This window comes from Anabrus simplex, chromosome 8 (assembly GCF_040414725.1).
Source record: "Anabrus simplex isolate iqAnaSimp1 chromosome 8, ASM4041472v1, whole genome shotgun sequence".
NCBI lineage: Eukaryota > Metazoa > Arthropoda > Insecta > Orthoptera > Tettigoniidae > Anabrus > Anabrus simplex.
In genome coordinates, this window is record NC_090272.1 from 36,056,384 (window position 1) to 36,081,247 (window position 24,864).

Below are 24,864 nucleotides of genomic sequence, written 5' to 3' on the forward strand. Positions count from 1 at the left end.
TCTATTCCGGTACCGGGAATCGAACCCGAGCCTCCTGGGTGAAAGCCAGGTATCCTAGCCACTAGACCATACCGGAGACGACGGCTATGTTTTGAGACAGTCACGAGACTTGTTCAATACACCAACTGGTCTGCAGTTTTAAATGGTCGCCTATTAGAAGCAAGCAAAACAGATCTCTTGTGGTCATTCGCACGTTTGAGAAGAGAAAAAATAACTTTAGCCCTTAACTCCCGCCACTCAGCGTTTGACTTGTTTCTAAATTTGCGCTGTGTCCGGTATGGTCTAGTGGCTAGGATACCTGGCTCTCACCCAGGAGGCTCGGGTTCGATTCCCGGTACCGGAAATTTTATTTTATCCATTCTTTGTTTATTTTAACACTTTTTCGGAGCAGAACAATTACTGTAACTTAGAACTCACGATGAGACCGTACTGAAAGTGAACTCTGAATATGTAATGTCAAATGTAGTGATTACATGGAACAGTCACGTGGTGAAAGGGGAAACTAGACTTGGATCTCCTTCGATTAGGTTCTCTTTCTTTTTCCAGTACGGTAGCTTCATTCATGGAAGAGCCGCAATGTGTCCTTGTTCTCTTATGATCAGTGTTTCTAAGGGGTTTTGCTCCTTGAGAAACGAGTAAGTACACAATGAACCTAATTTCAACAACTCAGTGGATCAGTGGAAGAGATCCCATGATCGTGGCTTCAACCCCAGCAACGGTATTCCTGTGTTTGTTAGATAGGTTTCCATTCGGCACTATATGTCGTACGAAAGATCCCCCAGCCACACATCGCGTTCCTCTGCCATCTGTTATTGCACAACGGAACGTCGAAACTGACATGACAGCAGACGAAAATACCTGAATGCGGTCACAGTTATGATTATGATGATTGCTACCGCATTTCTCTGAGTATCGGCTAACAATCTGAAAAGAGCTCAACTGTCATTTTTCTCACATTTGAAGTCTTCTTTATTTGATTCTCCAATTCCCTGAGGATTTCAAAAATACCTCCCCGGCGGGGAATCGAACCCCGGTCTCCCGCGTGACAGGCGGGGATACTGACCACTATACTACCGAGGATACAAAATTCTTCATCTCGTCTCATTTCTTTCCTTTATTCAGTTACAAGAGATGCGTATTAGTGCACCAACAACCACAATTCCTTTATCTCAATATGTTAAAAATTCCTCCCCGGCGTGGAATCGAACCCCGGTCTCCCGCGTGACAGGCGGGGATACTGACCACTATACTACCGAGGACATCTGATCGTCGTAAATCTGAATTGTTTTCTTTAGCACTGCACATAATTCAACACCGTTCAAAACATGAGCCGTGAACAACTACTTGTGTTTTCTGCAACACATGACAGTTCAGTACTCACCTACATCGCCTCTGGTAGCTCAGTTGGTAGAGCGGTGGACTGTAGAGGAGAAAGTCATCAGACATCCATAGGTCGCTGGTTCAAATCCGGCCCGGAGGAGATATTTTACAATCAATTACCTCTTTCGGGAACATTACTTTACAGTGTCGTTCACATATCATTAATAACACACCGGTAACGTTATTTCCGCTAAGTTACATTACGTGAAATGTGTTACTGGTAGTTAGATTACTACGCTTGAGGATCAAACGACTTTGAGATTGTGAACTAGAAAACTTATGTACGGGTACTGACTAGGTCTTGAGAATCCAGTTCATCTTCAGGTTGAGTACTTGCCATATAACAAATTACCACAGTATGAGGATCTGATTAACCTTCTAATCAAGAACTACTCAGTACGAACTCTAAATACGGCAGGCAAAGGAACCGCATCGCAAGTGGTCGAGAACTGTCGAGAGACTTGCCAATTGCCCACGTCCCGCGATGTTGTTTAGTAATAAGGTTGCACAGTGGATGCATGCTTCTAAACTGGAACTATTTTCCCTACGCTATTAGCTATTCTTGTCTTCTCGGCACAATACGACCTTTCTTCCGCTCGCCATTTCATGCAATTCAAGGCCATGCGAACTTTCCCCGAGCTAGTCAGGATCAATGATCCATTTGGTTTCAAACAAAATGATAGCAGTTAAAAGAAATAAAATGTGGCCTAATGACTCCTCAGTATGGCGAATGCCGGTACAGTGTCTTATATTGTCCAAGACCGCACGCACCCTTCTCACATTCACCGCGCCACATCTCGTCGCCTGACGGACGTAGACAGGTCGTTGCCCCCTAGGAGGGTGAAAACGTGAAATCACATTCGGAGCAGTAGTAATCGGCCGGTTGCGCACGCGCGGTTTGCTGTACAGTACAGGCCTGTAGCTGTGTTGAGTTGATAGCTGCTGTCCATGTCCATGTCGAATAGATTTTCTACGCGCAGCCTAATCTTGCTTCAAAAATCTATTCCGGTACCGGGAATCGAACCCGAGCCTCCTGGGTGAAAGCCAGGTATCCTAGCCACTAGACCATACCGGAGACGACGGCTATGTTTTGAGACAGTCACGAGACTTGTTCAATACACCAACTGGTCTGCAGTTTTAAATGGTCGCCTATTAGAAGCAAGCAAAACAGATCTCTTGTGGTCATTCGCACGTTTGAGAAGAGAAAAAATAACTTTAGCCCTTAACTCCCGCCACTCAGCGTTTGACTTGTTTCTAAATTTGCGCTGTGTCCGGTATGGTCTAGTGGCTAGGATACCTGGCTCTCACCCAGGAGGCTCGGGTTCGATTCCCGGTACCGGAAATTTTATTTTATCCATTCTTTGTTTATTTTAACACTTTTTCGGAGCAGAACAATTACTGTAACTTAGAACTCACGATGAGACCGTACTGAAAGTGAACTCTGAATATGTAATGTCAAATGTAGTGATTACATGGAACAGTCACGTGGTGAAAGGGGAAACTAGACTTGGATCTCCTTCGATTAGGTTCTCTTTCTTTTTCCAGTACGGTAGCTTCATTCATGGAAGAGCCGCAATGTGTCCTTGTTCTCTTATGATCAGTGTTTCTAAGGGGTTTTGCTCCTTGAGAAACGAGTAAGTACACAATGAACCTAATTTCAACAACTCAGTGGATCAGTGGAAGAGATCCCATGATCGTGGCTTCAACCCCAGCAACGGTATTCCTGTGTTTGTTAGATAGGTTTCCATTCGGCACTATATGTCGTACGAAAGATCCCCCAGCCACACATCGCGTTCCTCTGCCATCTGTTATTGCACAACGGAACGTCGAAACTGACATGACAGCAGACGAAAATACCTGAATGCGGTCACAGTTATGATTATGATGATTGCTACCGCATTTCTCTGAGTATCGGCTAACAATCTGAAAAGAGCTCAACTGTCATTTTTCTCACATTTGAAGTCTTCTTTATTTGATTCTCCAATTCCCTGAGGATTTCAAAAATACCTCCCCGGCGGGGAATCGAACCCCGGTCTCCCGCGTGACAGGCGGGGATACTGACCACTATACTACCGAGGATACAAAATTCTTCATCTCGTCTCATTTCTTTCCTTTATTCAGTTACAAGAGATGCGTATTAGTGCACCAACAACCACAATTCCTTTATCTCAATATGTTAAAAATTCCTCCCCGGCGTGGAATCGAACCCCGGTCTCCCGCGTGACAGGCGGGGATACTGACCACTATACTACCGAGGACATCTGATCGTCGTAAATCTGAATTGTTTTCTTTAGCACTGCACATAATTCAACACCGTTCAAAACATGAGCCGTGAACAACTACTTGTGTTTTCTGCAACACATGACAGTTCAGTACTCACCTACATCGCCTCTGGTAGCTCAGTTGGTAGAGCGGTGGACTGTAGAGGAGAAAGTCATCAGACATCCATAGGTCGCTGGTTCAAATCCGGCCCGGAGGAGATATTTTACAATCAATTACCTCTTTCGGGAACATTACTTTACAGTGTCGTTCACATATCATTAATAACACACCGGTAACGTTATTTCCGCTAAGTTACATTACGTGAAATGTGTTACTGGTAGTTAGATTACTACGCTTGAGGATCAAACGACTTTGAGATTGTGAACTAGAAAACTTATGTACGGGTACTGACTAGGTCTTGAGAATCCAGTTCATCTTCAGGTTGAGTACTTGCCATATAACAAATTACCACAGTATGAGGATCTGATTAACCTTCTAATCAAGAACTACTCAGTACGAACTCTAAATACGGCAGGCAAAGGAACCGCATCGCAAGTGGTCGAGAACTGTCGAGAGACTTGCCAATTGCCCACGTCCCGCGATGTTGTTTAGTAATAAGGTTGCACAGTGGATGCATGCTTCTAAACTGGAACTATTTTCCCTACGCTATTAGCTATTCTTGTCTTCTCGGCACAATACGACCTTTCTTCCGCTCGCCATTTCATGCAATTCAAGGCCATGCGAACTTTCCCCGAGCTAGTCAGGATCAATGATCCATTTGGTTTCAAACAAAATGATAGCAGTTAAAAGAAATAAAATGTGGCCTAATGACTCCTCAGTATGGCGAATGCCGGTACAGTGTCTTATATTGTCCAAGACCGCACGCACCCTTCTCACATTCACCGCGCCACATCTCGTCGCCTGACGGACGTAGACAGGTCGTTGCCCCCTAGGAGGGTGAAAACGTGAAATCACATTCGGAGCAGTAGTAATCGGCCGGTTGCGCACGCGCGGTTTGCTGTACAGTACAGGCCTGTAGCTGTGTTGAGTTGATAGCTGCTGTCCATGTCCATGTCGAATAGATTTTCTACGCGCAGCCTAATCTTGCTTCAAAAATCTATTCCGGTACCGGGAATCGAACCCGAGCCTCCTGGGTGAAAGCCAGGTATCCTAGCCACTAGACCATACCGGAGACGACGGCTATGTTTTGAGACAGTCACGAGACTTGTTCAATACACCAACTGGTCTGCAGTTTTAAATGGTCGCCTATTAGAAGCAAGCAAAACAGATCTCTTGTGGTCATTCGCACGTTTGAGAAGAGAAAAAATAACTTTAGCCCTTAACTCCCGCCACTCAGCGTTTGACTTGTTTCTAAATTTGCGCTGTGTCCGGTATGGTCTAGTGGCTAGGATACCTGGCTCTCACCCAGGAGGCTCGGGTTCGATTCCCGGTACCGGAAATTTTATTTTATCCATTCTTTGTTTATTTTAACACTTTTTCGGAGCAGAACAATTACTGTAACTTAGAACTCACGATGAGACCGTACTGAAAGTGAACTCTGAATATGTAATGTCAAATGTAGTGATTACATGGAACAGTCACGTGGTGAAAGGGGAAACTAGACTTGGATCTCCTTCGATTAGGTTCTCTTTCTTTTTCCAGTACGGTAGCTTCATTCATGGAAGAGCCGCAATGTGTCCTTGTTCTCTTATGATCAGTGTTTCTAAGGGGTTTTGCTCCTTGAGAAACGAGTAAGTACACAATGAACCTAATTTCAACAACTCAGTGGATCAGTGGAAGAGATCCCATGATCGTGGCTTCAACCCCAGCAACGGTATTCCTGTGTTTGTTAGATAGGTTTCCATTCGGCACTATATGTCGTACGAAAGATCCCCCAGCCACACATCGCGTTCCTCTGCCATCTGTTATTGCACAACGGAACGTCGAAACTGACATGACAGCAGACGAAAATACCTGAATGCGGTCACAGTTATGATTATGATGATTGCTACCGCATTTCTCTGAGTATCGGCTAACAATCTGAAAAGAGCTCAACTGTCATTTTTCTCACATTTGAAGTCTTCTTTATTTGATTCTCCAATTCCCTGAGGATTTCAAAAATACCTCCCCGGCGGGGAATCGAACCCCGGTCTCCCGCGTGACAGGCGGGGATACTGACCACTATACTACCGAGGATACAAAATTCTTCATCTCGTCTCATTTCTTTCCTTTATTCAGTTACAAGAGATGCGTATTAGTGCACCAACAACCACAATTCCTTTATCTCAATATGTTAAAAATTCCTCCCCGGCGTGGAATCGAACCCCGGTCTCCCGCGTGACAGGCGGGGATACTGACCACTATACTACCGAGGACATCTGATCGTCGTAAATCTGAATTGTTTTCTTTAGCACTGCACATAATTCAACACCGTTCAAAACATGAGCCGTGAACAACTACTTGTGTTTTCTGCAACACATGACAGTTCAGTACTCACCTACATCGCCTCTGGTAGCTCAGTTGGTAGAGCGGTGGACTGTAGAGGAGAAAGTCATCAGACATCCATAGGTCGCTGGTTCAAATCCGGCCCGGAGGAGATATTTTACAATCAATTACCTCTTTCGGGAACATTACTTTACAGTGTCGTTCACATATCATTAATAACACACCGGTAACGTTATTTCCGCTAAGTTACATTACGTGAAATGTGTTACTGGTAGTTAGATTACTACGCTTGAGGATCAAACGACTTTGAGATTGTGAACTAGAAAACTTATGTACGGGTACTGACTAGGTCTTGAGAATCCAGTTCATCTTCAGGTTGAGTACTTGCCATATAACAAATTACCACAGTATGAGGATCTGATTAACCTTCCAATCAAGAACTACTCAGTACGAACTCTAAATACGGCAGGCAAAGGAACCGCATCGCAAGTGGTCGAGAACTGTCGAGAGACTTGCCAATTGCCCACGTCCCGCGATGTTGTTTAGTAATAAGGTTGCACAGTGGATGCATGCTTCTAAACTGGAACTATTTTCCCTACGCTATTAGCTATTCTTGTCTTCTCGGCACAATACGACCTTTCTTCCGCTCGCCATTTCATGCAATTCAAGGCCATGCGAACTTTCCCCGAGCTAGTCAGGATCAATGATCCATTTGGTTTCAAACAAAATGATAGCAGTTAAAAGAAATAAAATGTGGCCTAATGACTCCTCAGTATGGCGAATGCCGGTACAGTGTCTTATATTGTCCAAGACCGCACGCACCCTTCTCACATTCACCGCGCCACATCTCGTCGCCTGACGGACGTAGACAGGTCGTTGCCCCCTAGGAGGGTGAAAACGTGAAATCACATTCGGAGCAGTAGTAATCGGCCGGTTGCGCACGCGCGGTTTGCTGTACAGTACAGGCCTGTAGCTGTGTTGAGTTGATAGCTGCTGTCCATGTCCATGTCGAATAGATTTTCTACGCGCAGCCTAATCTTGCTTCAAAAATCTATTCCGGTACCGGGAATCGAACCCGAGCCTCCTGGGTGAAAGCCAGGTATCCTAGCCACTAGACCATACCGGAGACGACGGCTATGTTTTGAGACAGTCACGAGACTTGTTCAATACACCAACTGGTCTGCAGTTTTAAATGGTCGCCTATTAGAAGCAAGCAAAACAGATCTCTTGTGGTCATTCGCACGTTTGAGAAGAGAAAAAATAACTTTAGCCCTTAACTCCCGCCACTCAGCGTTTGACTTGTTTCTAAATTTGCGCTGTGTCCGGTATGGTCTAGTGGCTAGGATACCTGGCTCTCACCCAGGAGGCTCGGGTTCGATTCCCGGTACCGGAAATTTTATTTTATCCATTCTTTGTTTATTTTAACACTTTTTCGGAGCAGAACAATGACTGTAACTTAGAACTCACGATGAGACCGTACTGAAAGTGAACTCTGAATATGTAATGTCAAATGTAGTGATTACATGGAACAGTCACGTGGTGAAAGGGGAAACTAGACTTGGATCTCCTTCGATTAGGTTCTCTTTCTTTTTCCAGTACGGTAGCTTCATTCATGGAAGAGCCGCAATGTGTCCTTGTTCTCTTATGATCAGTGTTTCTAAGGGGTTTTGCTCCTTGAGAAACGAGTAAGTACACAATGAACCTAATTTCAACAACTCAGTGGATCAGTGGAAGAGATCCCATGATCGTGGCTTCAACCCCAGCAACGGTATTCCTGTGTTTGTTAGATAGGTTTCCATTCGGCACTATATGTCGTACGAAAGATCCCCCAGCCACACATCGCGTTCCTCTGCCATCTGTTATTGCACAACGGAACGTCGAAACTGACATGACAGCAGACGAAAATACCTGAATGCGGTCACAGTTATGATTATGATGATTGCTACCGCATTTCTCTGAGTATCGGCTAACAATCTGAAAAGAGCTCAACTGTCATTTTTCTCACATTTGAAGTCTTCTTTATTTGATTCTCCAATTCCCTGAGGATTTCAAAAATACCTCCCCGGCGGGGAATCGAACCCCGGTCTCCCGCGTGACAGGCGGGGATACTGACCACTATACTACCGAGGATACAAAATTCTTCATCTCGTCTCATTTCTTTCCTTTATTCAGTTACAAGAGATGCGTATTAGTGCACCAACAACCACAATTCCTTTATCTCAATATGTTAAAAATTCCTCCCCGGCGTGGAATCGAACCCCGGTCTCCCGCGTGACAGGCGGGGATACTGACCACTATACTACCGAGGACATCTGATCGTCGTAAATCTGAATTGTTTTCTTTAGCACTGCACATAATTCAACACCGTTCAAAACATGAGCCGTGAACAACTACTTGTGTTTTCTGCAACACATGACAGTTCAGTACTCACCTACATCGCCTCTGGTAGCTCAGTTGGTAGAGCGGTGGACTGTAGAGGAGAAAGTCATCAGACATCCATAGGTCGCTGGTTCAAATCCGGCCCGGAGGAGATATTTTACAATCAATTACCTCTTTCGGGAACATTACTTTACAGTGTCGTTCACATATCATTAATAACACACCGGTAACGTTATTTCCGCTAAGTTACATTACGTGAAATGTGTTACTGGTAGTTAGATTACTACGCTTGAGGATCAAACGACTTTGAGATTGTGAACTAGAAAACTTATGTACGGGTACTGACTAGGTCTTGAGAATCCAGTTCATCTTCAGGTTGAGTACTTGCCATATAACAAATTACCACAGTATGAGGATCTGATTAACCTTCTAATCAAGAACTACTCAGTACGAACTCTAAATACGGCAGGCAAAGGAACCGCATCGCAAGTGGTCGAGAACTGTCGAGAGACTTGCCAATTGCCCACGTCCCGCGATGTTGTTTAGTAATAAGGTTGCACAGTGGATGCATGCTTCTAAACTGGAACTATTTTCCCTACGCTATTAGCTATTCTTGTCTTCTCGGCACAATACGACCTTTCTTCCGCTCGCCATTTCATGCAATTCAAGGCCATGCGAACTTTCCCCGAGCTAGTCAGGATCAATGATCCATTTGGTTTCAAACAAAATGATAGCAGTTAAAAGAAATAAAATGTGGCCTAATGACTCCTCAGTATGGCGAATGCCGGTACAGTGTCTTATATTGTCCAAGACCGCACGCACCCTTCTCACATTCACCGCGCCACATCTCGTCGCCTGACGGACGTAGACAGGTCGTTGCCCCCTAGGAGGGTGAAAACGTGAAATCACATTCGGAGCAGTAGTAATCGGCCGGTTGCGCACGCGCGGTTTGCTGTACAGTACAGGCCTGTAGCTGTGTTGAGTTGATAGCTGCTGTCCATGTCCATGTCGAATAGATTTTCTACGCGCAGCCTAATCTTGCTTCAAAAATCTATTCCGGTACCGGGAATCGAACCCGAGCCTCCTGGGTGAAAGCCAGGTATCCTAGCCACTAGACCATACCGGAGACGACGGCTATGTTTTGAGACAGTCACGAGACTTGTTCAATACACCAACTGGTCTGCAGTTTTAAATGGTCGCCTATTAGAAGCAAGCAAAACAGATCTCTTGTGGTCATTCGCACGTTTGAGAAGAGAAAAAATAACTTTAGCCCTTAACTCCCGCCACTCAGCGTTTGACTTGTTTCTAAATTTGCGCTGTGTCCGGTATGGTCTAGTGGCTAGGATACCTGGCTCTCACCCAGGAGGCTCGGGTTCGATTCCCGGTACCGGAAATTTTATTTTATCCATTCTTTGTTTATTTTAACACTTTTTCGGAGCAGAACAATGACTGTAACTTAGAACTCACGATGAGACCGTACTGAAAGTGAACTCTGAATATGTAATGTCAAATGTAGTGATTACATGGAACAGTCACGTGGTGAAAGGGGAAACTAGACTTGGATCTCCTTCGATTAGGTTCTCTTTCTTTTTCCAGTACGGTAGCTTCATTCATGGAAGAGCCGCAATGTGTCCTTGTTCTCTTATGATCAGTGTTTCTAAGGGGTTTTGCTCCTTGAGAAACGAGTAAGTACACAATGAACCTAATTTCAACAACTCAGTGGATCAGTGGAAGAGATCCCATGATCGTGGCTTCAACCCCAGCAACGGTATTCCTGTGTTTGTTAGATAGGTTTCCATTCGGCACTATATGTCGTACGAAAGATCCCCCAGCCACACATCGCGTTCCTCTGCCATCTGTTATTGCACAACGGAACGTCGAAACTGACATGACAGCAGACGAAAATACCTGAATGCGGTCACAGTTATGATTATGATGATTGCTACCGCATTTCTCTGAGTATCGGCTAACAATCTGAAAAGAGCTCAACTGTCATTTTTCTCACATTTGAAGTCTTCTTTATTTGATTCTCCAATTCCCTGAGGATTTCAAAAATACCTCCCCGGCGGGGAATCGAACCCCGGTCTCCCGCGTGACAGGCGGGGATACTGACCACTATACTACCGAGGATACAAAATTCTTCATCTCGTCTCATTTCTTTCCTTTATTCAGTTACAAGAGATGCGTATTAGTGCACCAACAACCACAATTCCTTTATCTCAATATGTTAAAAATTCCTCCCCGGCGTGGAATCGAACCCCGGTCTCCCGCGTGACAGGCGGGGATACTGACCACTATACTACCGAGGACATCTGATCGTCGTAAATCTGAATTGTTTTCTTTAGCACTGCACATAATTCAACACCGTTCAAAACATGAGCCGTGAACAACTACTTGTGTTTTCTGCAACACATGACAGTTCAGTACTCACCTACATCGCCTCTGGTAGCTCAGTTGGTAGAGCGGTGGACTGTAGAGGAGAAAGTCATCAGACATCCATAGGTCGCTGGTTCAAATCCGGCCCGGAGGAGATATTTTACAATCAATTACCTCTTTCGGGAACATTACTTTACAGTGTCGTTCACATATCATTAATAACACACCGGTAACGTTATTTCCGCTAAGTTACATTACGTGAAATGTGTTACTGGTAGTTAGATTACTACGCTTGAGGATCAAACGACTTTGAGATTGTGAACTAGAAAACTTATGTACGGGTACTGACTAGGTCTTGAGAATCCAGTTCATCTTCAGGTTGAGTACTTGCCATATAACAAATTACCACAGTATGAGGATCTGATTAACCTTCTAATCAAGAACTACTCAGTACGAACTCTAAATACGGCAGGCAAAGGAACCGCATCGCAAGTGGTCGAGAACTGTCGAGAGACTTGCCAATTGCCCACGTCCCGCGATGTTGTTTAGTAATAAGGTTGCACAGTGGATGCATGCTTCTAAACTGGAACTATTTTCCCTACGCTATTAGCTATTCTTGTCTTCTCGGCACAATACGACCTTTCTTCCGCTCGCCATTTCATGCAATTCAAGGCCATGCGAACTTTCCCCGAGCTAGTCAGGATCAATGATCCATTTGGTTTCAAACAAAATGATAGCAGTTAAAAGAAATAAAATGTGGCCTAATGACTCCTCAGTATGGCGAATGCCGGTACAGTGTCTTATATTGTCCAAGACCGCACGCACCCTTCTCACATTCACCGCGCCACATCTCGTCGCCTGACGGACGTAGACAGGTCGTTGCCCCCTAGGAGGGTGAAAACGTGAAATCACATTCGGAGCAGTAGTAATCGGCCGGTTGCGCACGCGCGGTTTGCTGTACAGTACAGGCCTGTAGCTGTGTTGAGTTGATAGCTGCTGTCCATGTCCATGTCGAATAGATTTTCTACGCGCAGCCTAATCTTGCTTCAAAAATCTATTCCGGTACCGGGAATCGAACCCGAGCCTCCTGGGTGAAAGCCAGGTATCCTAGCCACTAGACCATACCGGAGACGACGGCTATGTTTTGAGACAGTCACGAGACTTGTTCAATACACCAACTGGTCTGCAGTTTTAAATGGTCGCCTATTAGAAGCAAGCAAAACAGATCTCTTGTGGTCATTCGCACGTTTGAGAAGAGAAAAAATAACTTTAGCCCTTAACTCCCGCCACTCAGCGTTTGACTTGTTTCTAAATTTGCGCTGTGTCCGGTATGGTCTAGTGGCTAGGATACCTGGCTCTCACCCAGGAGGCTCGGGTTCGATTCCCGGTACCGGAAATTTTATTTTATCCATTCTTTGTTTATTTTAACACTTTTTCGGAGCAGAACAATGACTGTAACTTAGAACTCACGATGAGACCGTACTGAAAGTGAACTCTGAATATGTAATGTCAAATGTAGTGATTACATGGAACAGTCACGTGGTGAAAGGGGAAACTAGACTTGGATCTCCTTCGATTAGGTTCTCTTTCTTTTTCCAGTACGGTAGCTTCATTCATGGAAGAGCCGCAATGTGTCCTTGTTCTCTTATGATCAGTGTTTCTAAGGGGTTTTGCTCCTTGAGAAACGAGTAAGTACACAATGAACCTAATTTCAACAACTCAGTGGATCAGTGGAAGAGATCCCATGATCGTGGCTTCAACCCCAGCAACGGTATTCCTGTGTTTGTTAGATAGGTTTCCATTCGGCACTATATGTCGTACGAAAGATCCCCCAGCCACACATCGCGTTCCTCTGCCATCTGTTATTGCACAACGGAACGTCGAAACTGACATGACAGCAGACGAAAATACCTGAATGCGGTCACAGTTATGATTATGATGATTGCTACCGCATTTCTCTGAGTATCGGCTAACAATCTGAAAAGAGCTCAACTGTCATTTTTCTCACATTTGAAGTCTTCTTTATTTGATTCTCCAATTCCCTGAGGATTTCAAAAATACCTCCCCGGCGGGGAATCGAACCCCGGTCTCCCGCGTGACAGGCGGGGATACTGACCACTATACTACCGAGGATACAAAATTCTTCATCTCGTCTCATTTCTTTCCTTTATTCAGTTACAAGAGATGCGTATTAGTGCACCAACAACCACAATTCCTTTATCTCAATATGTTAAAAATTCCTCCCCGGCGTGGAATCGAACCCCGGTCTCCCGCGTGACAGGCGGGGATACTGACCACTATACTACCGAGGACATCTGATCGTCGTAAATCTGAATTGTTTTCTTTAGCACTGCACATAATTCAACACCGTTCAAAACATGAGCCGTGAACAACTACTTGTGTTTTCTGCAACACATGACAGTTCAGTACTCACCTACATCGCCTCTGGTAGCTCAGTTGGTAGAGCGGTGGACTGTAGAGGAGAAAGTCATCAGACATCCATAGGTCGCTGGTTCAAATCCGGCCCGGAGGAGATATTTTACAATCAATTACCTCTTTCGGGAACATTACTTTACAGTGTCGTTCACATATCATTAATAACACACCGGTAACGTTATTTCCGCTAAGTTACATTACGTGAAATGTGTTACTGGTAGTTAGATTACTACGCTTGAGGATCAAACGACTTTGAGATTGTGAACTAGAAAACTTATGTACGGGTACTGACTAGGTCTTGAGAATCCAGTTCATCTTCAGGTTGAGTACTTGCCATATAACAAATTACCACAGTATGAGGATCTGATTAACCTTCCAATCAAGAACTACTCAGTACGAACTCTAAATACGGCAGGCAAAGGAACCGCATCGCAAGTGGTCGAGAACTGTCGAGAGACTTGCCAATTGCCCACGTCCCGCGATGTTGTTTAGTAATAAGGTTGCACAGTGGATGCATGCTTCTAAACTGGAACTATTTTCCCTACGCTATTAGCTATTCTTGTCTTCTCGGCACAATACGACCTTTCTTCCGCTCGCCATTTCATGCAATTCAAGGCCATGCGAACTTTCCCCGAGCTAGTCAGGATCAATGATCCATTTGGTTTCAAACAAAATGATAGCAGTTAAAAGAAATAAAATGTGGCCTAATGACTCCTCAGTATGGCGAATGCCGGTACAGTGTCTTATATTGTCCAAGACCGCACGCACCCTTCTCACATTCACCGCGCCACATCTCGTCGCCTGACGGACGTAGACAGGTCGTTGCCCCCTAGGAGGGTGAAAACGTGAAATCACATTCGGAGCAGTAGTAATCGGCCGGTTGCGCACGCGCGGTTTGCTGTACAGTACAGGCCTGTAGCTGTGTTGAGTTGATAGCTGCTGTCCATGTCCATGTCGAATAGATTTTCTACGCGCAGCCTAATCTTGCTTCAAAAATCTATTCCGGTACCGGGAATCGAACCCGAGCCTCCTGGGTGAAAGCCAGGTATCCTAGCCACTAGACCATACCGGAGACGACGGCTATGTTTTGAGACAGTCACGAGACTTGTTCAATACACCAACTGGTCTGCAGTTTTAAATGGTCGCCTATTAGAAGCAAGCAAAACAGATCTCTTGTGGTCATTCGCACGTTTGAGAAGAGAAAAAATAACTTTAGCCCTTAACTCCCGCCACTCAGCGTTTGACTTGTTTCTAAATTTGCGCTGTGTCCGGTATGGTCTAGTGGCTAGGATACCTGGCTCTCACCCAGGAGGCTCGGGTTCGATTCCCGGTACCGGAAATTTTATTTTATCCATTCTTTGTTTATTTTAACACTTTTTCGGAGCAGAACAATGACTGTAACTTAGAACTCACGATGAGACCGTACTGAAAGTGAACTCTGAATATGTAATGTCAAATGTAGTGATTACATGGAACAGTCACGTGGTGAAAGGGGAAACTAGACTTGGATCTCCTTCGATTAGGTTCTCTTTCTTTTTCCAGTACGGTAGCTTCATTCATGGAAGAGCCGCAATGTGTCCTTGTTCTCTTATGATCAGTGTTTCTAAGGGGTTTTGCTCCTTGAGAAACGAGTAAGTACACAATGAACCTAATTTCAACAACTCAGTGGATCAGTGGAAGAGATCCCATGATCGTGGCTTCAACCCCAGCAACGGTATTCCTGTGTTTGTTAGATAGGTTTCCATTCGGCACTATATGTCGTACGAAAGATCCCCCAGCCACACATCGCGTTCCTCTGCCATCTGTTATTGCACAACGGAACGTCGAAACTGACATGACAGCAGACGAAAATACCTGAATGCGGTCACAGTTATGATTATGATGATTGCTACCGCATTTCTCTGAGTATCGGCTAACAATCTGAAAAGAGCTCAACTGTCATTTTTCTCACATTTGAAGTCTTCTTTATTTGATTCTCCAATTCCCTGAGGATTTCAAAAATACCTCCCCGGCGGGGAATCGAACCCCGGTCTCCCGCGTGACAGGCGGGGATACTGACCACTATACTACCGAGGATACAAAATTCTTCATCTCGTCTCATTTCTTTCCTTTATTCAGTTACAAGAGATGCGTATTAGTGCACCAACAACCACAATTCCTTTATCTCAATATGTTAAAAATTCCTCCCCGGCGTGGAATCGAACCCCGGTCTCCCGCGTGACAGGCGGGGATACTGACCACTATACTACCGAGGACATCTGATCGTCGTAAATCTGAATTGTTTTCTTTAGCACTGCACATAATTCAACACCGTTCAAAACATGAGCCGTGAACAACTACTTGTGTTTTCTGCAACACATGACAGTTCAGTACTCACCTACATCGCCTCTGGTAGCTCAGTTGGTAGAGCGGTGGACTGTAGAGGAGAAAGTCATCAGACATCCATAGGTCGCTGGTTCAAATCCGGCCCGGAGGAGATATTTTACAATCAATTACCTCTTTCGGGAACATTACTTTACAGTGTCGTTCACATATCATTAATAACACACCGGTAACGTTATTTCCGCTAAGTTACATTACGTGAAATGTGTTACTGGTAGTTAGATTACTACGCTTGAGGATCAAACGACTTTGAGATTGTGAACTAGAAAACTTATGTACGGGTACTGACTAGGTCTTGAGAATCCAGTTCATCTTCAGGTTGAGTACTTGCCATATAACAAATTACCACAGTATGAGGATCTGATTAACCTTCTAATCAAGAACTACTCAGTACGAACTCTAAATACGGCAGGCAAAGGAACCGCATCGCAAGTGGTCGAGAACTGTCGAGAGACTTGCCAATTGCCCACGTCCCGCGATGTTGTTTAGTAATAAGGTTGCACAGTGGATGCATGCTTCTAAACTGGAACTATTTTCCCTACGCTATTAGCTATTCTTGTCTTCTCGGCACAATACGACCTTTCTTCCGCTCGCCATTTCATGCAATTCAAGGCCATGCGAACTTTCCCCGAGCTAGTCAGGATCAATGATCCATTTGGTTTCAAACAAAATGATAGCAGTTAAAAGAAATAAAATGTGGCCTAATGACTCCTCAGTATGGCGAATGCCGGTACAGTGTCTTATATTGTCCAAGACCGCACGCACCCTTCTCACATTCACCGCGCCACATCTCGTCGCCTGACGGACGTAGACAGGTCGTTGCCCCCTAGGAGGGTGAAAACGTGAAATCACATTCGGAGCAGTAGTAATCGGCCGGTTGCGCACGCGCGGTTTGCTGTACAGTACAGGCCTGTAGCTGTGTTGAGTTGATAGCTGCTGTCCATGTCCATGTCGAATAGATTTTCTACGCGCAGCCTAATCTTGCTTCAAAAATCTATTCCGGTACCGGGAATCGAACCCGAGCCTCCTGGGTGAAAGCCAGGTATCCTAGCCACTAGACCATACCGGAGACGACGGCTATGTTTTGAGACAGTCACGAGACTTGTTCAATACACCAACTGGTCTGCAGTTTTAAATGGTCGCCTATTAGAAGCAAGCAAAACAGATCTCTTGTGGTCATTCGCACGTTTGAGAAGAGAAAAAATAACTTTAGCCCTTAACTCCCGCCACTCAGCGTTTGACTTGTTTCTAAATTTGCGCTGTGTCCGGTATGGTCTAGTGGCTAGGATACCTGGCTCTCACCCAGGAGGCTCGGGTTCGATTCCCGGTACCGGAAATTTTATTTTATCCATTCTTTGTTTATTTTAACACTTTTTCGGAGCAGAACAATTACTGTAACTTAGAACTCACGATGAGACCGTACTGAAAGTGAACTCTGAATATGTAATGTCAAATGTAGTGATTACATGGAACAGTCACGTGGTGAAAGGGGAAACTAGACTTGGATCTCCTTCGATTAGGTTCTCTTTCTTTTTCCAGTACGGTAGCTTCATTCATGGAAGAGCCGCAATGTGTCCTTGTTCTCTTATGATCAGTGTTTCTAAGGGGTTTTGCTCCTTGAGAAACGAGTAAGTACACAATGAACCTAATTTCAACAACTCAGTGGATCAGTGGAAGAGATCCCATGATCGTGGCTTCAACCCCAGCAACGGTATTCCTGTGTTTGTTAGATAGGTTTCCATTCGGCACTATATGTCGTACGAAAGATCCCCCAGCCACACATCGCGTTCCTCTGCCATCTGTTATTGCACAACGGAACGTCGAAACTGACATGACAGCAGACGAAAATACCTGAATGCGGTCACAGTTATGATTATGATGATTGCTACCGCATTTCTCTGAGTATCGGCTAACAATCTGAAAAGAGCTCAACTGTCATTTTTCTCACATTTGAAGTCTTCTTTATTTGATTCTCCAATTCCCTGAGGATTTCAAAAATACCTCCCCGGCGGGGAATCGAACCCCGGTCTCCCGCGTGACAGGCGGGGATACTGACCACTATACTACCGAGGATACAAAATTCTTCATCTCGTCTCATTTCTTTCCTTTATTCAGTTACAAGAGATGCGTATTAGTGCACCAACAACCACAATTCCTTTATCTCAATATGTTAAAAATTCCTCCCCGGCGTGGAATCGAACCCCGGTCTCCCGCGTGACAGGCGGGGATACTGACCACTATACTACCGAGGACATCTGATCGTCGTAAATCTGAATTGTTTTCTTTAGCACTGCACATAATTCAACACCGTTCAAAACATGAGCCGTGAACAACTACTTGTGTTTTCTGCAACACATGACAGTTCAGTACTCACCTACATCGCCTCTGGTAGCTCAGTTGGTAGAGCGGTGGACTGTAGAGGAGAAAGTCATCAGACATCCATAGGTCGCTGGTTCAAATCCGGCCCGGAGGAGATATTTTACAATCAATTACCTCTTTCGGGAACATTACTTTACAGTGTCGTTCACATATCATTAATAACACACCGGTAACGTTATTTCCGCTAAGTTACATTACGTGAAATGTGTTACTGGTAGTTAGATTACTACGCTTGAGGATCAAACGACTTTGAGATTGTGAACTAGAAAACTTATGTACGGGTACTGACTAGGTCTTGAGAATCCAGTTCATCTTCAGGTTGAGTACTTGCCATATAACAAATTACCACAGTATGAGGATCTGATTAACCTTCTAATCAAGAACTACTCAGTACGAACTCTAAATACGGCAGGCAAAGGAACCGCATCGCAAGTGGTCGAGAACTGTCGAGAGACTTGCCAATTGCCCACGTCCCGCGATGTTGTTTAGTAATAAGGTTGCACAGTGGATGCATGCTTCTAAACTGGAACTATTTTCCCTACGCTATTAGCTATTCTTGTCTTCTCGGCACAATACGACCTTTCTTCCGCTCGCCATTTCATGCAATTCAAGGCCATGCGAACTTTCCCCGAGCTAGTCAGGATCAATGATCCATTTGGTTTCAAACAAAATGATAGCAGTTAAAAGAAATAAAATGTGGCCTAATGACTCCTCAGTATGGCGAATGCCGGTACAGTGTCTTATATTGTCCAAGACCGCACGCACCCTTCTCACATTCACCGCGCCACATCTCGTCGCCTGACGGACGTAGACAGGTCGTTGCCCCCTAGGAGGGTGAAAACGTGAAATCACATTCGGAGCAGTAGTAATCGGCCGGTTGCGCACGCGCGGTTTGCTGTACAGTACAGGCCTGTAGCTGTGTTGAGTTGATAGCTGCTGTCCATGTCCATGTCGAATAGATTTTCTACGCGCAGCCTAATCTTGCTTCAAAAATCTATTCCGGTACCGGGAATCGAACCCGAGCCTCCTGGGTGAAAGCCAGGTATCCTAGCCACTAGACCATACCGGAGACGACGGCTATGTTTTGAGACAGTCACGAGACTTGTTCAATACACCAACTGGTCTGCAGTTTTAAATGGTCGCCTATTAGAAGCAAGCAAAACAGATCTCTTGTGGTCATTCGCACGTTTGAGAAGAGAAAAAATAACTTTAGCCCTTAACTCCCGCCACTCAGCGTTTGACTTGTTTCTAAATTTGCGCTGTGTCCGGTATGGTCTAGTGGCTAGGATACCTGGCTCTCACCCAGGAGGCTCGGGTTCGATTCCCGGTACCGGAAATTTTATTTTATCCATTCTTTGTTTATTTTAACACTTTTTCGGAGCAGAACAATGACTGTAACTTAGAACTCACGATGAGACCGTACTGAAAGTGAACTCTGAATATGTAATGTCAAATGTAGTGATTACATGGAACAGTCACGTGGTGAAAGGGGAAACTAGACTTGGATCTCCTTCGATTAGGTTCTCTTTCTTTTTCCAGTACGGTAGCTTCATTCATGGAAGAGCCGCAATGTGTCCTTGTTCTCTTATGATCAGTGTTTCTAAGGGGTTTTGCTCCTTGAGAAACGAGTAAGTACACAATGAACCTAATTTCAACAACTCAGTGGATCAGTGGAAGAGATCCCATGATCGTGGCTTCAACCCCAGCAACGGTATTCCTGTGTTTGTTAGATAGGTTTCCATTCGGCACTATATGTCGTACGAAAGATCCCCCAGCCACACATCGCGTTCCTCTGCCATCTGTTATTGCACAACGGAACGTCGAAACTGACATGACAGCAGACGAAAATACCTGAATGCGGTCACAGTTATGATTATGATGATTGCTACCGCATTTCTCTGAGTATCGGCTAACAATCTGAAAAGAGCTCAACTGTCATTTTTCTCACATTTGAAGTCTTCTTTATTTGATTCTCCAATTCCCTGAGGATTTCAAAAATACCTCCCCGGCGGGGAATCGAACCCCGGTCTCCCGCGTGACAGGCGGGGATACTGACCACTATACTACCGAGGATACAAAATTCTTCATCTCGTCTCATTTCTTTCCTTTATTCAGTTACAAGAGATGCGTATTAGTGCACCAACAACCACAATTCCTTTATCTCAATATGTTAAAAATTCCTCCCCGGCGTGGAATCGAACCCCGGTCTCCCGCGTGACAGGCGGGGATACTGACCACTATACTACCGAGGACATCTGATCGTCGTAAATCTGAATTGTTTTCTTTAGCACTGCACATAATTCAACACCGTTCAAAACATGAGCCGTGAACAACTACTTGTGTTTTCTGCAACACATGACAGTTCAGTACTCACCTACATCGCCTCTGGTAGCTCAGTTGGTAGAGCGGTGGACTGTAGAGGAGAAAGTCATCAGACATCCATAGGTCGCTGGTTCAAATCCGGCCCGGAGGAGATATTTTACAATCAATTACCTCTTTCGGGAACATTACTTTACAGTGTCGTTCACATATCATTAATAACACACCGGTAACGTTATTTCCGCTAAGTTACATTACGTGAAATGTGTTACTGGTAGTTAGATTACTACGCTTGAGGATCAAACGACTTTGAGATTGTGAACTAGAAAACTTATGTACGGGTACTGACTAGGTCTTGAGAATCCAGTTCATCTTCAGGTTGAGTACTTGCCATATAACAAATTACCACAGTATGAGGATCTGATTAACCTTCTAATCAAGAACTACTCAGTACGAACTCTAAATACGGCAGGCAAAGGAACCGCATCGCAAGTGGTCGAGAACTGTCGAGAGACTTGCCAATTGCCCACGTCCCGCGATGTTGTTTAGTAATAAGGTTGCACAGTGGATGCATGCTTCTAAACTGGAACTATTTTCCCTACGCTATTAGCTATTCTTGTCTTCTCGGCACAATACGACCTTTCTTCCGCTCGCCATTTCATGCAATTCAAGGCCATGCGAACTTTCCCCGAGCTAGTCAGGATCAATGATCCATTTGGTTTCAAACAAAATGATAGCAGTTAAAAGAAATAAAATGTGGCCTAATGACTCCTCAGTATGGCGAATGCCGGTACAGTGTCTTATATTGTCCAAGACCGCACGCACCCTTCTCACATTCACCGCGCCACATCTCGTCGCCTGACGGACGTAGACAGGTCGTTGCCCCCTAGGAGGGTGAAAACGTGAAATCACATTCGGAGCAGTAGTAATCGGCCGGTTGCGCACGCGCGGTTTGCTGTACAGTACAGGCCTGTAGCTGTGTTGAGTTGATAGCTGCTGTCCATGTCCATGTCGAATAGATTTTCTACGCGCAGCCTAATCTTGCTTCAAAAATCTATTCCGGTACCGGGAATCGAACCCGAGCCTCCTGGGTGAAAGCCAGGTATCCTAGCCACTAGACCATACCGGAGACGACGGCTATGTTTTGAGACAGTCACGAGACTTGTTCAATACACCAACTGGTCTGCAGTTTTAAATGGTCGCCTATTAGAAGCAAGCAAAACAGATCTCTTGTGGTCATTCGCACGTTTGAGAAGAGAAAAAATAACTTTAGCCCTTAACTCCCGCCACTCAGCGTTTGACTTGTTTCTAAATTTGCGCTGTGTCCGGTATGGTCTAGTGGCTAGGATACCTGGCTCTCACCCAGGAGGCTCGGGTTCGATTCCCGGTACCGGAAATTTTATTTTATCCATTCTTTGTTTATTTTAACACTTTTTCGGAGCAGAACAATTACTGTAACTTAGAACTCACGATGAGACCGTACTGAAAGTGAACTCTGAATATGTAATGTCAAATGTAGTGATTACATGGAACAGTCACGTGGTGAAAGGGGAAACTAGACTTGGATCTCCTTCGATTAGGTTCTCTTTCTTTTTCCAGTACGGTAGCTTCATTCATGGAAGAGCCGCAATGTGTCCTTGTTCTCTTATGATCAGTGTTTCTAAGGGGTTTTGCTCCTTGAGAAACGAGTAAGTACACAATGAACCTAATTTCAACAACTCAGTGGATCAGTGGAAGAGATCCCATGATCGTGGCTTCAACCCCAGCAACGGTATTCCTGTGTTTGTTAGATAGGTTTCCATTCGGCACTATATGTCGTACGAAAGATCCCCCAGCCACACATCGCGTTCCTCTGCCATCTGTTATTGCACAACGGAACGTCGAAACTGACATGACAGCAGACGAAAATACCTGAATGCGGTCACAGTTATGATTATGATGATTGCTACCGCATTTCTCTGAGTATCGGCTAACAATCTGAAAAGAGCTCAACTGTCATTTTTCTCACATTTGAAGTCTTCTTTATTTGATTCTCCAATTCCCTGAGGATTTCAAAAATACCTCCCCGGCGGGGAATCGAACCCCGGTCTCCCGCGTGACAGGCGGGGATACTGACCACTATACTACCGAGGATACAAAATTCTTCATCTCGTCTCATTTCTTTCCTTTATTCAGTTACAAGAGATGCGTATTAGTGCACCAACAACCACAATTCCTTTATCTCAATATGTTAAAAATTCCTCCCCGGCGTGGAATCGAACCCCGGTCTCCCGCGTGACAGGCGGGGATACTGACCACTATACTACCGAGGACATCTGATCGTCGTAAATCTGAATTGTTTTCTTTAGCACTGCACATAATTCAACACCGTTCAAAACATGAGCCGTGAACAACTACTTGTGTTTTCTGCAACACATGACAGTTCAGTACTCACCTACATCGCCTCTGGTAGCTCAGTTGGTAGAGCGGTGGACTGTAGAGGAGAAAGTCATCAGACATCCATAGGTCGCTGGTTCAAATCCGGCCCGGAGGAGATATTTTACAATCAATTACCTCTTTCGGGAACATTACTTTACAGTGTCGTTCACATATCATTAATAACACACCGGTAACGTTATTTCCGCTAAGTTACATTACGTGAAATGTGTTACTGGTAGTTAGATTACTACGCTTGAGGATCAAACGACTTTGAGATTGTGAACTAGAAAACTTATGTACGGGTACTGACTAGGTCTTGAGAATCCAGTTCATCTTCAGGTTGAGTACTTGCCATATAACAAATTACCACAGTATGAGGATCTGATTAACCTTCTAATCAAGAACTACTCAGTACGAACTCTAAATACGGCAGGCAAAGGAACCGCATCGCAAGTGGTCGAGAACTGTCGAGAGACTTGCCAATTGCCCACGTCCCGCGATGTTGTTTAGTAATAAGGTTGCACAGTGGATGCATGCTTCCCCGTGATTTCCGAACTGCAACCGCAGTACTTTCTGTCAGCTATACGGTCTTTCTTTTCCTCATGTTCTCTTCGCCCTACGTAACCTTTTTTTAAGTTATTTTTCTTACTCACATTTCAATGATACTGTTGCCAGCCGCAATTCTCCCACCTGGCCTAGCGATAAGCACCCTTTGTTTTGATATGACATTTCATAATAAGCATCATGTTTTATTTTCCATATTCTATGAATTGTGTATTAATGATCCACAAACGGAAATTTAATACAAGTTTAATGGGGAATTTTATATTAATATCTGGCAACCTTTTGGACGTTTTTAGGATATTGAGCCGTGCTGTTTCTTCGTAGTGTTCTTTTTGTTGTTGGTTTTTTTTTTACAATAACCATGTAGCTAATGCACGTTTTGCTGTAAGTGGCTGGTGGGATTTCTAATGTTGTCAATTTTTAATTGAATCGTGTAGAATCTCTAATCAAGTGTTACTAGTAATTTGCTCGAACTTTAATTGTAATTTTTTAATCGCGAACAGTAAGTGAAGACACGTTTCTCTCGAACTGAAATTTGTAAAAAAAGAAAAAAAATTTGTCCGTCTCTTATTAAGTAAGTATATAGTTTTGAATCAGTTACAATTGCTGCTCTGAAATGTATCTTGCGTTTGACATCGTATCCTCTTTGATGATATTTATGCCTACAGTAACGTACGAGAGGAATTGTATGTATGTTACTATAATAATCTTTCAGTCCCACTAAATAATTTTACTGGTTTCGGCGACGCCGACGTGCTGGAATTTAGTCCCGACTCCCGGGGGAGTTCTTTATTGCTAGTAAATCTATCGACACATGGCTTACGTATTCGAGCACCTTCCAATACCATCCGATGGAGCCGGGTACGAACCTGCCAATTCAGACTGCCTGGGCTACTGCCCGCCGTGCACAGTCTGCCTAACTTTTACATTCCAATGGAATAGGTAGTCGTTTACCTCACTGTAGAATAATATCCACGGTATCCCCTGCCTGTCGTAAGAGGCGTTCAAAATGGACCCCAGAGGCTTTTGAACTGCGAACATTAATTGACGATCACTTCGCTGGGTTCTGGCGTTACTTCCACTTTTGTCAGATTCCTCACTTTCATCTATCCTTTGCGACCTCTCTCGATCAACTCTTGTTCTTTTCCAATCGCGGCTGTATTAAGTTTTCCGTGGCCTATGGTGTCTTTCAATTCCAGGCTTCATAAGGCCCTTGTCTTTTCTTCGTCGGTATCTACATGATTTTAATGAAGTGGAAGTTTAATAGTCCGCATCTCTGGTGTAATGGTTAATGTGATTAGCTACCACCCCCGCAAGCTCGGGTTCAATTCTCGGCTATGCCACGAAATTTGAAAAAGTGGTACGACGGTTGGAACGGGGTCCACTCAGCCTCGGGAGGTCAAGTGAGTAGAGTTGGATTCGATTCCCACCTCAGCCATCCTGGAAGTTGTTTTTCGTGGTTTCCCACTTCTCCTCCAGGGAAATGCTGGGATGGTACCTAACTTAAGGCCACTTCCTTGTCTA

At 44.6% G+C, this 24,864-nt stretch overlaps 50 non-coding genes across 50 annotated transcripts; 20 read left to right on the plus strand and 30 right to left on the minus strand.

Moving 5' to 3' along the window:
* Nucleotides 1–4: 4 nt before the first annotated feature.
* On the minus strand, nucleotides 5–76 carry TRNAE-UUC (transfer RNA glutamic acid (anticodon UUC)). The gene has a single exon. It is a non-coding gene; the product is annotated as a tRNA-Glu (tRNA).
* A 195-nt stretch (nucleotides 77–271) lies between these two features.
* Nucleotides 272–343, plus strand: TRNAE-CUC (transfer RNA glutamic acid (anticodon CUC)). The gene has a single exon. It is a non-coding gene; the product is annotated as a tRNA-Glu (tRNA).
* A 665-nt stretch (nucleotides 344–1,008) lies between these two features.
* TRNAD-GUC (transfer RNA aspartic acid (anticodon GUC)) lies at nucleotides 1,009–1,080 on the minus strand. Its single transcript has one exon. It is a non-coding gene; the product is annotated as a tRNA-Asp (tRNA).
* A 107-nt stretch (nucleotides 1,081–1,187) lies between these two features.
* On the minus strand, nucleotides 1,188–1,259 carry TRNAD-GUC (transfer RNA aspartic acid (anticodon GUC)). The gene has a single exon. It is a non-coding gene; the product is annotated as a tRNA-Asp (tRNA).
* Nucleotides 1,260–1,389: 130 nt separating this feature from the next.
* TRNAY-GUA (transfer RNA tyrosine (anticodon GUA)) lies at nucleotides 1,390–1,480 on the plus strand. The gene is given in 2 exon segments: nucleotides 1,390–1,426; nucleotides 1,445–1,480. It is a non-coding gene; the product is annotated as a tRNA-Tyr (tRNA).
* Nucleotides 1,481–2,383: 903 nt separating this feature from the next.
* TRNAE-UUC (transfer RNA glutamic acid (anticodon UUC)) lies at nucleotides 2,384–2,455 on the minus strand. Its single transcript has one exon. It is a non-coding gene; the product is annotated as a tRNA-Glu (tRNA).
* Nucleotides 2,456–2,650: 195 nt separating this feature from the next.
* On the plus strand, nucleotides 2,651–2,722 carry TRNAE-CUC (transfer RNA glutamic acid (anticodon CUC)). Its single transcript has one exon. It is a non-coding gene; the product is annotated as a tRNA-Glu (tRNA).
* A 665-nt stretch (nucleotides 2,723–3,387) lies between these two features.
* Nucleotides 3,388–3,459, minus strand: TRNAD-GUC (transfer RNA aspartic acid (anticodon GUC)). Its single transcript has one exon. It is a non-coding gene; the product is annotated as a tRNA-Asp (tRNA).
* A 107-nt stretch (nucleotides 3,460–3,566) lies between these two features.
* On the minus strand, nucleotides 3,567–3,638 carry TRNAD-GUC (transfer RNA aspartic acid (anticodon GUC)). The gene has a single exon. It is a non-coding gene; the product is annotated as a tRNA-Asp (tRNA).
* A 130-nt stretch (nucleotides 3,639–3,768) lies between these two features.
* TRNAY-GUA (transfer RNA tyrosine (anticodon GUA)) lies at nucleotides 3,769–3,859 on the plus strand. The gene is given in 2 exon segments: nucleotides 3,769–3,805; nucleotides 3,824–3,859. It is a non-coding gene; the product is annotated as a tRNA-Tyr (tRNA).
* Nucleotides 3,860–4,762: 903 nt separating this feature from the next.
* Nucleotides 4,763–4,834, minus strand: TRNAE-UUC (transfer RNA glutamic acid (anticodon UUC)). Its single transcript has one exon. It is a non-coding gene; the product is annotated as a tRNA-Glu (tRNA).
* A 195-nt stretch (nucleotides 4,835–5,029) lies between these two features.
* On the plus strand, nucleotides 5,030–5,101 carry TRNAE-CUC (transfer RNA glutamic acid (anticodon CUC)). The gene has a single exon. It is a non-coding gene; the product is annotated as a tRNA-Glu (tRNA).
* A 665-nt stretch (nucleotides 5,102–5,766) lies between these two features.
* Nucleotides 5,767–5,838, minus strand: TRNAD-GUC (transfer RNA aspartic acid (anticodon GUC)). The gene has a single exon. It is a non-coding gene; the product is annotated as a tRNA-Asp (tRNA).
* Nucleotides 5,839–5,945: 107 nt separating this feature from the next.
* On the minus strand, nucleotides 5,946–6,017 carry TRNAD-GUC (transfer RNA aspartic acid (anticodon GUC)). Its single transcript has one exon. It is a non-coding gene; the product is annotated as a tRNA-Asp (tRNA).
* Nucleotides 6,018–6,147: 130 nt separating this feature from the next.
* On the plus strand, nucleotides 6,148–6,238 carry TRNAY-GUA (transfer RNA tyrosine (anticodon GUA)). Its single transcript is given in 2 exon segments — nucleotides 6,148–6,184; nucleotides 6,203–6,238. It is a non-coding gene; the product is annotated as a tRNA-Tyr (tRNA).
* A 903-nt stretch (nucleotides 6,239–7,141) lies between these two features.
* TRNAE-UUC (transfer RNA glutamic acid (anticodon UUC)) lies at nucleotides 7,142–7,213 on the minus strand. The gene has a single exon. It is a non-coding gene; the product is annotated as a tRNA-Glu (tRNA).
* A 195-nt stretch (nucleotides 7,214–7,408) lies between these two features.
* On the plus strand, nucleotides 7,409–7,480 carry TRNAE-CUC (transfer RNA glutamic acid (anticodon CUC)). The gene has a single exon. It is a non-coding gene; the product is annotated as a tRNA-Glu (tRNA).
* A 665-nt stretch (nucleotides 7,481–8,145) lies between these two features.
* Nucleotides 8,146–8,217, minus strand: TRNAD-GUC (transfer RNA aspartic acid (anticodon GUC)). The gene has a single exon. It is a non-coding gene; the product is annotated as a tRNA-Asp (tRNA).
* Nucleotides 8,218–8,324: 107 nt separating this feature from the next.
* TRNAD-GUC (transfer RNA aspartic acid (anticodon GUC)) lies at nucleotides 8,325–8,396 on the minus strand. Its single transcript has one exon. It is a non-coding gene; the product is annotated as a tRNA-Asp (tRNA).
* Nucleotides 8,397–8,526: 130 nt separating this feature from the next.
* On the plus strand, nucleotides 8,527–8,617 carry TRNAY-GUA (transfer RNA tyrosine (anticodon GUA)). The gene is given in 2 exon segments: nucleotides 8,527–8,563; nucleotides 8,582–8,617. It is a non-coding gene; the product is annotated as a tRNA-Tyr (tRNA).
* A 903-nt stretch (nucleotides 8,618–9,520) lies between these two features.
* TRNAE-UUC (transfer RNA glutamic acid (anticodon UUC)) lies at nucleotides 9,521–9,592 on the minus strand. The gene has a single exon. It is a non-coding gene; the product is annotated as a tRNA-Glu (tRNA).
* A 195-nt stretch (nucleotides 9,593–9,787) lies between these two features.
* TRNAE-CUC (transfer RNA glutamic acid (anticodon CUC)) lies at nucleotides 9,788–9,859 on the plus strand. Its single transcript has one exon. It is a non-coding gene; the product is annotated as a tRNA-Glu (tRNA).
* A 665-nt stretch (nucleotides 9,860–10,524) lies between these two features.
* TRNAD-GUC (transfer RNA aspartic acid (anticodon GUC)) lies at nucleotides 10,525–10,596 on the minus strand. Its single transcript has one exon. It is a non-coding gene; the product is annotated as a tRNA-Asp (tRNA).
* A 107-nt stretch (nucleotides 10,597–10,703) lies between these two features.
* On the minus strand, nucleotides 10,704–10,775 carry TRNAD-GUC (transfer RNA aspartic acid (anticodon GUC)). Its single transcript has one exon. It is a non-coding gene; the product is annotated as a tRNA-Asp (tRNA).
* A 130-nt stretch (nucleotides 10,776–10,905) lies between these two features.
* On the plus strand, nucleotides 10,906–10,996 carry TRNAY-GUA (transfer RNA tyrosine (anticodon GUA)). The gene is given in 2 exon segments: nucleotides 10,906–10,942; nucleotides 10,961–10,996. It is a non-coding gene; the product is annotated as a tRNA-Tyr (tRNA).
* A 903-nt stretch (nucleotides 10,997–11,899) lies between these two features.
* TRNAE-UUC (transfer RNA glutamic acid (anticodon UUC)) lies at nucleotides 11,900–11,971 on the minus strand. Its single transcript has one exon. It is a non-coding gene; the product is annotated as a tRNA-Glu (tRNA).
* Nucleotides 11,972–12,166: 195 nt separating this feature from the next.
* Nucleotides 12,167–12,238, plus strand: TRNAE-CUC (transfer RNA glutamic acid (anticodon CUC)). The gene has a single exon. It is a non-coding gene; the product is annotated as a tRNA-Glu (tRNA).
* A 665-nt stretch (nucleotides 12,239–12,903) lies between these two features.
* Nucleotides 12,904–12,975, minus strand: TRNAD-GUC (transfer RNA aspartic acid (anticodon GUC)). Its single transcript has one exon. It is a non-coding gene; the product is annotated as a tRNA-Asp (tRNA).
* Nucleotides 12,976–13,082: 107 nt separating this feature from the next.
* TRNAD-GUC (transfer RNA aspartic acid (anticodon GUC)) lies at nucleotides 13,083–13,154 on the minus strand. Its single transcript has one exon. It is a non-coding gene; the product is annotated as a tRNA-Asp (tRNA).
* Nucleotides 13,155–13,284: 130 nt separating this feature from the next.
* On the plus strand, nucleotides 13,285–13,375 carry TRNAY-GUA (transfer RNA tyrosine (anticodon GUA)). The gene is given in 2 exon segments: nucleotides 13,285–13,321; nucleotides 13,340–13,375. It is a non-coding gene; the product is annotated as a tRNA-Tyr (tRNA).
* Nucleotides 13,376–14,278: 903 nt separating this feature from the next.
* Nucleotides 14,279–14,350, minus strand: TRNAE-UUC (transfer RNA glutamic acid (anticodon UUC)). The gene has a single exon. It is a non-coding gene; the product is annotated as a tRNA-Glu (tRNA).
* A 195-nt stretch (nucleotides 14,351–14,545) lies between these two features.
* TRNAE-CUC (transfer RNA glutamic acid (anticodon CUC)) lies at nucleotides 14,546–14,617 on the plus strand. The gene has a single exon. It is a non-coding gene; the product is annotated as a tRNA-Glu (tRNA).
* A 665-nt stretch (nucleotides 14,618–15,282) lies between these two features.
* Nucleotides 15,283–15,354, minus strand: TRNAD-GUC (transfer RNA aspartic acid (anticodon GUC)). The gene has a single exon. It is a non-coding gene; the product is annotated as a tRNA-Asp (tRNA).
* Nucleotides 15,355–15,461: 107 nt separating this feature from the next.
* TRNAD-GUC (transfer RNA aspartic acid (anticodon GUC)) lies at nucleotides 15,462–15,533 on the minus strand. The gene has a single exon. It is a non-coding gene; the product is annotated as a tRNA-Asp (tRNA).
* A 130-nt stretch (nucleotides 15,534–15,663) lies between these two features.
* TRNAY-GUA (transfer RNA tyrosine (anticodon GUA)) lies at nucleotides 15,664–15,754 on the plus strand. The gene is given in 2 exon segments: nucleotides 15,664–15,700; nucleotides 15,719–15,754. It is a non-coding gene; the product is annotated as a tRNA-Tyr (tRNA).
* Nucleotides 15,755–16,657: 903 nt separating this feature from the next.
* Nucleotides 16,658–16,729, minus strand: TRNAE-UUC (transfer RNA glutamic acid (anticodon UUC)). The gene has a single exon. It is a non-coding gene; the product is annotated as a tRNA-Glu (tRNA).
* Nucleotides 16,730–16,924: 195 nt separating this feature from the next.
* TRNAE-CUC (transfer RNA glutamic acid (anticodon CUC)) lies at nucleotides 16,925–16,996 on the plus strand. The gene has a single exon. It is a non-coding gene; the product is annotated as a tRNA-Glu (tRNA).
* A 665-nt stretch (nucleotides 16,997–17,661) lies between these two features.
* On the minus strand, nucleotides 17,662–17,733 carry TRNAD-GUC (transfer RNA aspartic acid (anticodon GUC)). The gene has a single exon. It is a non-coding gene; the product is annotated as a tRNA-Asp (tRNA).
* Nucleotides 17,734–17,840: 107 nt separating this feature from the next.
* On the minus strand, nucleotides 17,841–17,912 carry TRNAD-GUC (transfer RNA aspartic acid (anticodon GUC)). Its single transcript has one exon. It is a non-coding gene; the product is annotated as a tRNA-Asp (tRNA).
* A 130-nt stretch (nucleotides 17,913–18,042) lies between these two features.
* On the plus strand, nucleotides 18,043–18,133 carry TRNAY-GUA (transfer RNA tyrosine (anticodon GUA)). The gene is given in 2 exon segments: nucleotides 18,043–18,079; nucleotides 18,098–18,133. It is a non-coding gene; the product is annotated as a tRNA-Tyr (tRNA).
* Nucleotides 18,134–19,036: 903 nt separating this feature from the next.
* On the minus strand, nucleotides 19,037–19,108 carry TRNAE-UUC (transfer RNA glutamic acid (anticodon UUC)). The gene has a single exon. It is a non-coding gene; the product is annotated as a tRNA-Glu (tRNA).
* A 195-nt stretch (nucleotides 19,109–19,303) lies between these two features.
* TRNAE-CUC (transfer RNA glutamic acid (anticodon CUC)) lies at nucleotides 19,304–19,375 on the plus strand. Its single transcript has one exon. It is a non-coding gene; the product is annotated as a tRNA-Glu (tRNA).
* Nucleotides 19,376–20,040: 665 nt separating this feature from the next.
* Nucleotides 20,041–20,112, minus strand: TRNAD-GUC (transfer RNA aspartic acid (anticodon GUC)). The gene has a single exon. It is a non-coding gene; the product is annotated as a tRNA-Asp (tRNA).
* Nucleotides 20,113–20,219: 107 nt separating this feature from the next.
* TRNAD-GUC (transfer RNA aspartic acid (anticodon GUC)) lies at nucleotides 20,220–20,291 on the minus strand. The gene has a single exon. It is a non-coding gene; the product is annotated as a tRNA-Asp (tRNA).
* A 130-nt stretch (nucleotides 20,292–20,421) lies between these two features.
* Nucleotides 20,422–20,512, plus strand: TRNAY-GUA (transfer RNA tyrosine (anticodon GUA)). Its single transcript is given in 2 exon segments — nucleotides 20,422–20,458; nucleotides 20,477–20,512. It is a non-coding gene; the product is annotated as a tRNA-Tyr (tRNA).
* Nucleotides 20,513–21,415: 903 nt separating this feature from the next.
* On the minus strand, nucleotides 21,416–21,487 carry TRNAE-UUC (transfer RNA glutamic acid (anticodon UUC)). Its single transcript has one exon. It is a non-coding gene; the product is annotated as a tRNA-Glu (tRNA).
* A 195-nt stretch (nucleotides 21,488–21,682) lies between these two features.
* TRNAE-CUC (transfer RNA glutamic acid (anticodon CUC)) lies at nucleotides 21,683–21,754 on the plus strand. Its single transcript has one exon. It is a non-coding gene; the product is annotated as a tRNA-Glu (tRNA).
* Nucleotides 21,755–22,419: 665 nt separating this feature from the next.
* On the minus strand, nucleotides 22,420–22,491 carry TRNAD-GUC (transfer RNA aspartic acid (anticodon GUC)). The gene has a single exon. It is a non-coding gene; the product is annotated as a tRNA-Asp (tRNA).
* Nucleotides 22,492–22,598: 107 nt separating this feature from the next.
* Nucleotides 22,599–22,670, minus strand: TRNAD-GUC (transfer RNA aspartic acid (anticodon GUC)). Its single transcript has one exon. It is a non-coding gene; the product is annotated as a tRNA-Asp (tRNA).
* Nucleotides 22,671–22,800: 130 nt separating this feature from the next.
* On the plus strand, nucleotides 22,801–22,891 carry TRNAY-GUA (transfer RNA tyrosine (anticodon GUA)). Its single transcript is given in 2 exon segments — nucleotides 22,801–22,837; nucleotides 22,856–22,891. It is a non-coding gene; the product is annotated as a tRNA-Tyr (tRNA).
* Nucleotides 22,892–24,864: the final 1,973 nt, after the last annotated feature.